The following is a 10,589-nucleotide window of genomic DNA, read 5'->3' as shown; positions in this document are numbered from 1 at the left end:
GAATAAGGTTTTGTTAGTGGTATAGGCTGAATTGTGTGTCTCCCCCCCGCCAAATTCATATGCTGAAGCTCTACCCCTAGCTCCTCAAATGTGACTATATTTGGCCTTTAAAGAGGTGATTAAGGTTAAATGAGGTCATTAGGGTGAGCCCTAATCCAATGTGACTTGTGTTCTTATAAGAAGAGGAAGAGACACCACCCATGCATGTGCACAGAGAAAAGGCTGCATGAGGACACAGGAAGAAGGTGGCCATCTACAAGCCAAGGAGAGAGACCTCAGGAGAAACCAACCCTGCTGACACCTTCATCTGGGACTTCAGCCTCCAGAATTGAGGGAAAATGGATGTATGCTGTTTAGGCCACCCTGTCTGTGGTGGTTTATTATGGCAGCCCTAGAAGACTAACACAGGTAACACGTTTTCCAGATAACTGAAATCTATTCCTTCAAGTGTAAAAACTTTGAAAATGTCTAATCACTTTGGAGGGACATATTTCTAAGCTAGATCTCTAAGTGGCAATATACTGGGCATGTTTTAACCCCCTGTTGATACCATCAGGCCTTACCTCCGTTTTACATCGGGTTGTAATGTGGCACTGCCATGCCTTCAGGCACGTAAGAACACAGAACTATCTGCTAATTCCCCAGCTGTCCCAGCATGCTAGGCTTGCTTCATGTTTTCAGAGTTTGTTTCTATTTTGTCTTGTTCTATTCCTACTCTGTCAGTCTGTGATTTCCTTCTACTTTTCATGGACTTACCTCAAAGTCTTCTTCATTCTTCCAAAAGGTGGTTCTATCAACTGTGAGTTGGACACCCGATAACCAAGTATGTTGGAATTTGATTTAAAAATTCATGAATTTTTGTGAACAAACTTTGTGATGTTTCGTTTCACTCCTCAGAGACACTTGAACTTCCTTCTTAGGTTTTGGCAGCATCACAGATAGCCGGGGTGGCCATCTGAATGACTGCCAGGTAAGTGAGATGTTGCTGTTTTGGCCAGAATGATGGGGAGTCCTCCATAGATGTGACAGTTACCCAGGGGTCTGGAATGTGAGGGTCATTCATACCTTCCACCTGTGTTCCATCTGCCTCCTCAGAGAGTCTCTGATGCTTCTGCATAGGCTGGCTGCTCCGGGGCATGGCTGTCAGGAAGGCTTCCCTTCTGGCCTCCCAGCCTGGCTGGCATCCTGCTGAATCTGTAACTCTCATGGGAGACAGATGCAATGCATCTTCCTACATCTCTGTAAAGATCCGGAAAGATACACAGATTTGTTAGAATTCATTCAGAACCATCACACAGACTGGCAAGGCAGTTTGTTAAATGTCAAAAAAAAAAAATCTCAAGGGCCAAAAGAGAAGCTGAGCAAATCGGCCCATGAGACAGAAGCCACTGGCACCAGTTCTGATTTGGCACTGGTTCCCATAGGGGCAGGGGACATGTTGGTCCCTAAGGGGAATGCTCAGTGCCTGTGATTTTATTTAAATGAAGTATTCCTCCCTCCTGGCCAACTGAGCACAGCTGCACTGGGGACCCTGAGTATTTGCTAACCTCTGTACAAGCCGCTTTACGGATTCCTAAGCACAGTCACAGTGCCGCAGGGAAGGATAAAGTGGACAGGCCACCCCCCAGCATTCTCCACTGCTACCTCCAGAACCACAAATCTCTCTATCCCCATGTCTTTCCCATGAGATTTTACACCAGACACCCTTACTCTGTCAGCAGATATAGAGAAAAGACATGCTTCAGGTTTATTTTATAAATATATTATGGCCCAGATAAGCCAATTAACCATTGAAGACAGGATTTTTAACTGAAAAATGCAGGTACCAAGTAATAGAGAAAACAAACAATCCCTCCCCTAACAGGTCCCCACCATCCCCTAGGAGCCCTCCTTAGGCCCTATTGCTCCTCCCTACTGGGACACTGATTCACAGGACTGTCATTGGGAGTAACAAGATGGGGTTTTGTGATCTTGAGACTATCAAAGGACTTTCTTGGGCCTGCCGAGTGGCTCAGCTGGTTAAGAGCTCACTTGGGATGCCAGTTCTGAGCAGCAGGGCCACGGTTCAGATCCCACATTGAGGGCTAGTGACGCTGTGCCCTCTACAGCTAAGATGATGAACAACAGCTCGACCTGGAGCAGGGCTGCTGTGAGTCGCCAGCATCGGCATAGGCTGCTGTGAGCTACGTGAGTGGCTGGTAGCCAGCATGAGCTCCCAGCAGCAGGTGTGAGCTGCCGGGAGCCACCATGAGCAGCTGTCCAATGGCTGATTTGCCTCACCCAGGAAGAGCGCAATGATCATACCAACGTGGGCCAGTAAAGCGACGTCCTCTACAACTAGACTGAAGAACAAAAACAGCAATTTGTCTACCTGTCTGTTCCCCTTCCCCGATTCCCCAACGCTGTTCCCCTCCCCCCAACTCCCCAATAAAATATTTAAAGAAAGAACTTTCTTAGGGTTTCAAGCTCCTCAGAAATAATGTGAGGAGGTTGGACTATTGAGGAGTCTGTTTTTCATCAATATTTATTCCGTAAATATTGAGCACCTACTATATGCAAGGCACTGAGCTGAGTACCATGGGAGAGGTTAATAAGATGAGTCAGACAGAAACCCTGCCTCCCAAAGCCAGCTGTTTCAAGTTTAGTAGGGGACAGAGAACGACACATAACTGCCTAGACAGCAAGATAAAAAATGGCAAATGTGGTGGTGGATTCAAGATGGCTGACAGTTCTTTCCCACTAGACATGCGGTTGTGTTCTCCTTCCCATCCTGAATCCAACCGGCCCTGTGGCTTGTCTGGACTAATAGAATGAGTGACAGTGAAGCCACATGACTTCTGAGCTGGCCCTCAAGGTATCTACACCTTCTGCTTTTGCTGCTTGGAATGTTCCCTCTTAAAAACCATGAAAGCAGTTCAACTTCCCTGAGACTGCTATGCTATAAGGAAGCCCAAGTTAGCCACGTGGTGGAAATACACACTGAAGTATTTAGACGTTTAGGGGCCAAATACGTGTAACTAACTCTCCAATACTTTAGAAAAAATAGTCTCTCATTTATATAATAGATAATATAATACCTAAATAATAAAGCAAATGTAGCAAAATGTTAACAATAGGTGAATCTGGACATAAGGGTGTTTTGTGTACTGTTCTCATCCTTGCAACTTTTCTATGTATTTGAAATTACATATTTTCAAGTTAAAGTCCCCCCGAAATAAATTCTGATATAGACATATTTATCCTTGTAGATAAATAGTTATATTTACCTTGTGTTTACCTATAGATAACAGTGGCTCAGAGAAGCCATTTGGCCCTGTTGGGCTCCTGAGTTTCCACTAATAAAAAGGAAGCCACCACATCTGCCCAAGCCCACTCCGTAACCCAGTGTAAAAGTTGACACACTCACCCGCATTGGTTAACTTGAGTTAGAGAGCAATGCCAAAGGGATGCAATTGTGAGCTTTGTGTTCCATGTATGTTGGTCTTGGCTCCTCTGTTAGATGTTAAACCCCGACAGAGTAGGGACCAGGCCACTGGTAATACAACATTCATTCATTTAAACAATCATTCATTCACATATTCACGTAATTTCATCCAATATTTAGTGGATGATTACTCTGATCATCAGCCTGGCTTGTCTCTCGCCTATTAATTGGAATAATTTCAGACATAAAGTGCATACTCAAGATGCTAATTTTCATGGCCCTAACTCTGACCAGCAGTGCGGCCACTGGGGGAAAGGGGTGAGGGTATTCCTGATGACTATCAGTTGCTGCCTGTCCCCAGATATGGAAAAGCAAACCCCAGCATTTGCTCTTCAGATGAAGGAGACTGGCCTCATTTTTTCTTTGCACTCTCATATGGTAGAACCACTGAATACTGCTGGTTTAAGCAAAAAAGCCTACATGTCCTCTAACCCCCACCCTCATCTTCATGGTCCATAATGGTTCTATGTCAAGTGTTTACCAGATAGAGCAGCGTTTACCAGAAAGAAATGGGAGTCACTGTTTCCCCTGTGCTGTATCATAATTCATGATTTAGCAAGGGGTGGTATTATTGAATATCTTAATTTGAATTTTATGACTTCTATAGCTCCCATTTTGTATAATTTTCATGGGAAGAGTCCTGATCCGGGCGATCCTCCATAACCTTCTTATTCTGAGATTTTTCAGCCTATTTTCTAAGTAGCAGGGACTTGTCTAGAGCAATCAGAGACGACCTTAATTAGAATCTAGATCTTCTAACATCTCCCTGCTGGTTAGTGCTACTTTCAGAAAAAGACTGCTCTAAGCGAGGCTGCAGGCTACCGTGTGTGCTTGAAGGAGAGTGAGAAAAGATGATATTCATATGATTGAAAGAGGCTTAGAGCTAGGATTCCCTTTGCTTTCAAGTGTTCCGGGTGTTTAAGCACCTTCGGTCCAGGCAGGAAAGAATTAGACAGCTCAGTAATCTCACCTCCTGTTGTTCCCATTTTCCTGCCCTCTGCTCCCCTCCTCCCACACTGATGCCTTTGGTCCAGGGGAGAAAGGAGAGGCTGAGGAATGGAGAAGAAAAAGCAGATTGGGGATAGGATGACTGTAGAGACGAGAAAGCTGATTAGCTCTCCCTCCCCCACTCCACTCTGCCCCTGAAAAACAGCTACTGTTTCTTTAACTTAACTCTAACCTCCCTGACAAGGGTGGGAAAGCAGTCCACACAGCAAAGCTGCCATTAGCATTAGCATTTGCCCTTCGAAGCAAAGATGGGAAAACAAGAATTAAGTGGGGAAAGCACTGTTTATTTTCTTTTCCCTTCAACTCTGGAGGGGAGAACTCATGTAAGTATACAAGAAATTAAAAAAACAAAAAACCCACAAAACTGTCAATATACTGTACTATTAGATGCCTGCCCTAAAAAATTATGTAAAATAAACCTGATCTGAAGGGGTGATACAATGAACCAGAAATACTGCCATAAAAGAAAAATGGACAGAAGAGAATATTGAAAATGCTAACTTGCCTAAAAACTCTGCTTATGCAACACACATCACCTACAAAATACCATCTGGTGAGCTATGAAGTCAGCTTTAAGCAAGTACAATGGCTATCATTTACATTTTAATTATTATATTTTATGGGGCTGTTAAATTTTATTGAAATACACATTTGTTTACCCAAATTTCTCTTTGCCATATGGCGCAATAATTGGGTCTGTCTCATAAGCTTTATGGGGTCAGGATGAAGAATAATGGTTTTCCATAATAACATGTTATTCCAGGAAAATGATGTCCCAGCCATAACCCATAGCTGAGGTCCAGTCCAGCTTTGGGAGCAGGCCTTGAGTACTCAAAATGTCATTTGAATTGTCTTGCACTGCCACTCTCAAATTATGGGAAATGGACAAAACATATAGCAAAGTCACTCCTTATGTCTGGGGAGGGAAGGGCTACCTCTGAGGTTTACCCATTCCTGAAATCAGAGCATTTTACTTTAGCATAGTAATAAAAAGATTAGCTTCCTTCTGAAATGGCAGATTTTGTGGTGAGATAGAAGGTTCCTTCTACCATGCAAGGAAGAGGAGCCTTTTTAATAAATCCAGTATTCCCTCTTTCCATTTAGAAATTCTCTCCTGGTGAGTCTCCAAATTGGTCTGAAGGCTAAAGGGGTTCTCAGAAGTTACCAGCTCCGGGGGTTCTCCATGGCTATCTTATTTCACCATCCAGATCTGGTGCTGTCTGAGAGCAGAGAAGGGGCAGAGAGGCCTTCGCAGTTTCACGGGGAGGGCAAATGTCCCTTTCCTGTGTTAACGCAGAATGAAAGTTGCCACACACAATGGCAAGTGGTCGGGGCTCAAAACCACGCTCAGAACAAGTGTCAAAGGCCCACCTCCCTCTGATTTTCTCCAGAACCAGGCTGGGATGCATTCCCCTTGTCATCCCAGGACCACCCCAGATTGCTGGAATAGACTGAGCCCTTCAGGACACCAGGGGTCAAGGGCCAGAGTGGGTGACGGGCTGGAGTGAGCCATCGCGGGCCAAGGGTTAGGAGGTGGAAGGCGAGAAGGTACACCAACACCATTTCTAGTCCTGGCTGCACAGATGCGGCTCCACCATGCAGAGCTGGGCAGGAAATGGCTATGCCTCAAGAATGACCGGACCCAACGGAGCCACAGGGATGCCCCTGAGCCCCTGGCCAGGCCAAAATCCCAAGGGTCCACTTCTCCTCCTCTGCCTTTTTTATAGTGCGTCTAGGGGTGATGGTGATGGTGACGGTGATGACAATGACAAAAAACGGCATCTTTATTATTCTGTCTCCTATTCAGTCACATGGCACACGTTGCCTCATGGTGAAGGAGGCAGGTTGGGTGGTTGTGCTTATGTCAGAGATGAAGAATCAAAACTCAGAACATTTACGTGACTTCTCAATCTCACAGCAACAAAGTCAGGATTCAAATTATTCGGAGTACGTATCTCCAAATCCTATGTTCTTTACTACACCAAGTTTTCATCCTAAAATCACCCGAGAAAAACCTGATAGGAGAAAAGAGGGCTGGCCTTTAAGGAATGTCTAGCCATAATTCGGAATGGTGTATTTTGTCTGCCAACGGCTGGATTTTCCAAGTAAAATCATACCTCTTACAGTCTTCTGTTTAGAATTTCTTATTTGACAAGTTCAAGGTTGCCTGGAAACGACCAGAAGAAATGAAAAACCAATGTCACATATTTTAAATCCAAAATTTAATTGAATCTTTTATTCAGAGAAGAATTGTGATTTTAAAAGCCTATTTATATTTATATAGCCTTCAGAGAGGTAGCCTCCTTTCACTTTAATAAACCTTATTTGAAATGACTGTAAATTTACAAATGCCTTAGAAATCTTGTTAATGCCAATAACACTTTCTATTAATCAGACAGTGCTGGGCACTGGGAAGGGGATATAAAGTGTACTGCTTACCCTCACTATGCTTATTATCGGGGTCGGTGGTATAATCACCAAAGGAGAGGTGAGTGGATGAATGAAGTTCAGAAAGGGAAGGAAGGGTGTGAGTGGGGATGAGCAGGATGCAACGCTGAGCCTGGGAGGCTGGCAGGAAAGTGGAGGAGAAGGTAGGTGTTCGGTGGTAAGGGAAACGCACAGCACGCAGGCAAGGGTGAGCCGGGGGCAAAGGGTGTTTGAAAACAGAGCTTTCTGACTGGCCTGGGGGATTTGGAAAGGAAAGTAGAAGACAGGCTCGGACAGTTGTGCTAGGATGAATTATGGCGGGTCAAACAAAGCAACTGGGGTTTTGACTTATACAGGAACACTGAATGATCTAATAAATGGCGTATGCTGGAGTGGCCCTGGATGTGGAAACCTAGGGCCAGAGGTCAGAGACGGAGAGCCTGACTAGAGAACCAGCAAGGAGAATAAAAAGAGAAGGGGGGGGTTGAAAAAGGCACCATGACTATTGTTGCCGAATGATAAAGGCTTCTTCCCGAGACCCTAGTCAGGGAATCTCTGGGGTTTCCCCAGGTTTGGGGACACCTGACTCAGTCCTGATACAGGCAAGGAGATGAGGAACCAAGAACTGACCAGGGCGGAAAGAAGCAATGGACCTTTTTCAGACATGGATTCTGCCATTTGTAACACCCCTCAGCTTTTTCCTGCCTTTCTGTCTTTAACGCCAAGGCTACCTCCATCCATCCAGTCAGACTGTCAATGAAAAAATACCTATTAAGTGTCCGATATGAGCAAGAATTCTCCCAGCCTGTTCGAGTCCACCTTACTAATCTATGTTTTCTCTGCAGCTCCTCTTCCTATCCAGGGCTGGCTCCCACGGCTCCATTTTTAGGACTTTCCGACTTTCATGGGCCCTGGCTTCCTTGGTGTGGTTGTTTGCATGACTTTTATTACTATCAACTTGAAGGGAACTTCTAGGGTTAATTCTCAGAGCCACATGATCCTAGGATAAACCACTGCAGGCCAAGTGTCTCCCACCCTGGGGGTCTACCCCACGTTTGTCCTCCTGGTCCCCCTTTTCAAGCAGTGACTCCTAGATTATGTTTGTAAATCCCTACAGAGTTCACAATTGCCCCTCACAGTACTTTATGGTTTGTTACTAAAGGTTTCTGACTTTTCCAACAATTTTCCCTCTCACGCATTCTTTCCCTGAACATGAACCCTTCCTGCTTTAATGAGCAGCCAACTTCTAGCATCATTAATAGCTTCCATTTTACTGTTTCCCTGCAAGGTCCCTGACACTGTGCTGGGTGATTTATATTATTTCTAGGTATTGGTGCAACTACGGAAATGGCCGGGCAAGAATGTTAACCCGTCCCTCTAAGGGTGTTCTACTTTCACTGATCTGTTTCCAAGGCACCCACTATACCAGTTTCTAGCCTAGAATACCCCAGGAACTCTTGAACCAAATTTTTGTGACACTCAAATTTGATTTCTTCCCTGGAGACTTCCTATAAGCATCCAGTGTCAGTGAATGAATCAGAAAATGGCTTAGAATCAGAACGTTTTTTTGAACTGGAAAGAATCTTGATGACCATCTCTTTTAACCTCCCCCCACTTTTTATAGATGAAAACACTGAAGTCTGGAACTTAGGTGCATCCCCCAAAACCACCAGCTGCTGGTTGATGGCAATAGCACTAGCACCCCCATGCTGTAGCTTCGGCCCCCAGCGCAGAGGAAACACTCCCTGGGCACCAGTAGCAATCAGGGTCTGGGGAAGGATCTGTGAGGTCTGCATGTCCTTCCTACCTCCCTGATCGCTTGGCGTTATTTATGTCTGAATTCTAAATAGTGCTAGTTGGTTGTGATAATATACTTAGACTATATCCTAAATAAGATTTTCTGCCCAACTGCAATTTGACTGACCTTTCTGCAATTTGCGTTTCCCAGGTCCCAGGAAATGTCTGAAGGCAAATTAATAATAAAGCTGATTTTTCTTTAGAAGGTTATGACCTTGATTTTAGTTTCCAGATCATGGCCATTTTATTTCAGCTTTGAAACTTTTCCAGATTTTTCTTATGTATGAATACACCACTTTCAAAACTACACAAGCAACCAAGAGGTGGTTGAATCAATCTGTATAACAGGTAACAGGCATATCATGCTATAAGCTCACTGTATGATATCTGCAAAAATCAGTGTAGACTAGGCCCCGAACAGGGATTTCCTGTTTTCTCCGTAATTTAAGGTGGCATGGTTAAATAATAAACAATTTGCAGCTTCAAAAAGGAAGTGAAAGACAGACTATAATTTCACAGCAAAGAGGTCTGTAATTTGTGATAACGGTACTGTTACTCTGATTCTTTCCTTATACATCACCTTCCCCTTAACGTGAACCTTTATAAAGGATTCCATGTTTTGAAGTATTAGCACCTCCTGTGAAGGAAACCAAAGAATTTTACATTTGCCCACAGGCCTTCAAGCTTGCCATTTTAGCCCAGGACCTAACCTCAACAGACGCTATTACCAGAAGCTTCAGGGACTTAAACTAATCCAAAGTGAAAAGGAGATATTTTGGAGGGTCTTTTTGTTATCAATAAATCTCATCATATAATCATTCCTATGTTTCATCAGAGTATAATTCAATTGTGTACGTAGAGAGGTGCCCTGAAATGCATCAGGACACAGAAGGACTTGGTGTTTAAAAAATACCCAGATGAAGCAATTTTATGGCCTAGAGTTTCTGATAGAAAAGACAACAGTTAACGAGGTTTCAAAATGTACCCCTCCTCTTCAAATTCCAGGGTCATGCTCCACTAAAGCTGCCAGAGATTACTTGGAATAAGTGACACGGAAGGAGAAGCCAGGGCAATCGGAAGCTAATGATGTGTAACACGCTGCGGCAGCACACATGGGCGAAGGCTGCATGTGTGGGTGGAGCCTGAGTGACAGATATTCGCCCCGTGCTGGGGTGGGAGCACACACACAAGGAGACTGCGCTCCCTCCGCACCCCGGGTTAGCGACGGCATGGCAAGGACAAAGCAGTGCCGTTTTCTCTTCCAAGCTTCCTTGGGATTCTGATCTCTCCTGAAGGGAAAATCCGAAAAATGATGAGGAAATGGAGGGGGCACTGGTAGAGAGTGAGCTGAGGGGAAGCCAGGGAGAAGGGTCTTCCCTGAGTCCTCGCTTTCAGCTCTAGAAAATCATAGGAAGAGAGTGTGGAGCTGGCCCTGGAGAGCATATGAGTTGGGGTGTGTTTGTGTGTGTGTGGGGGGGTGCCTGTGGAAGGAACTTTTGTCCACACCACAGACTGAGAGAGCTGCATTTCAATATGAGATAATTTTCTTGCTATCTATTTTTTAAAACAGAATATCAAATCACCCCCAAGACAGTCCATAGCCAATTAAGCTGCTTTTCTTCATCTTCAAAGCTCAGGGGGAGACAGACTTTGATATTAAACTACCCGTCATTTTTCCCTTTTTTCCAAAGAGGGAAAAATCCTGCTTTAGCCAAAATAACAAGGAATTCTCCAGACTGAGGGGGCTGGGGTTGGGTTGGTGAGAGGGTTGTCCAGTTCAATCTATATTTTAAAAGCCATTTAGACAAAAGCAAAACAAAAGAAAAGCCTCTTTAACTGGCCTTCATACCAGGAATCAACAACCTTTTTTAAA

At 44.4% G+C, this 10,589-nt stretch overlaps 1 long non-coding RNA gene across 2 annotated transcripts; it reads left to right on the top strand.

Annotated features, from left to right (window-relative positions):
• The first annotated feature begins 252 nt into the window (after nucleotides 1-252).
• Nucleotides 253-2,061, top strand: LOC109387507 (uncharacterized). Of its 2 annotated transcripts, none has more exons than XR_002125011.1 (3): nucleotides 253-408; nucleotides 785-823; nucleotides 921-2,061. It is a non-coding gene; the product is annotated as an uncharacterized LOC109387507 (long non-coding RNA). The 2 variants fall into 2 exon arrangements; XR_002125012.1 differs by having other exon boundaries at nucleotides 898-2,061.
• The last annotated feature ends 8,528 nt before the right edge of the window (nucleotides 2,062-10,589 follow it).

The sequence above is a fragment of the Hipposideros armiger genome, unplaced genomic scaffold, assembly GCF_001890085.2.
Source record: "Hipposideros armiger isolate ML-2016 unplaced genomic scaffold, ASM189008v1 scaffold_160, whole genome shotgun sequence".
Taxonomy (NCBI): Eukaryota; Metazoa; Chordata; class Mammalia; order Chiroptera; family Hipposideridae; genus Hipposideros; species Hipposideros armiger.
The sequence above is the reverse complement of the archived record's forward strand: the minus strand, read 5'-3'. Positions and strand labels throughout refer to the sequence as shown.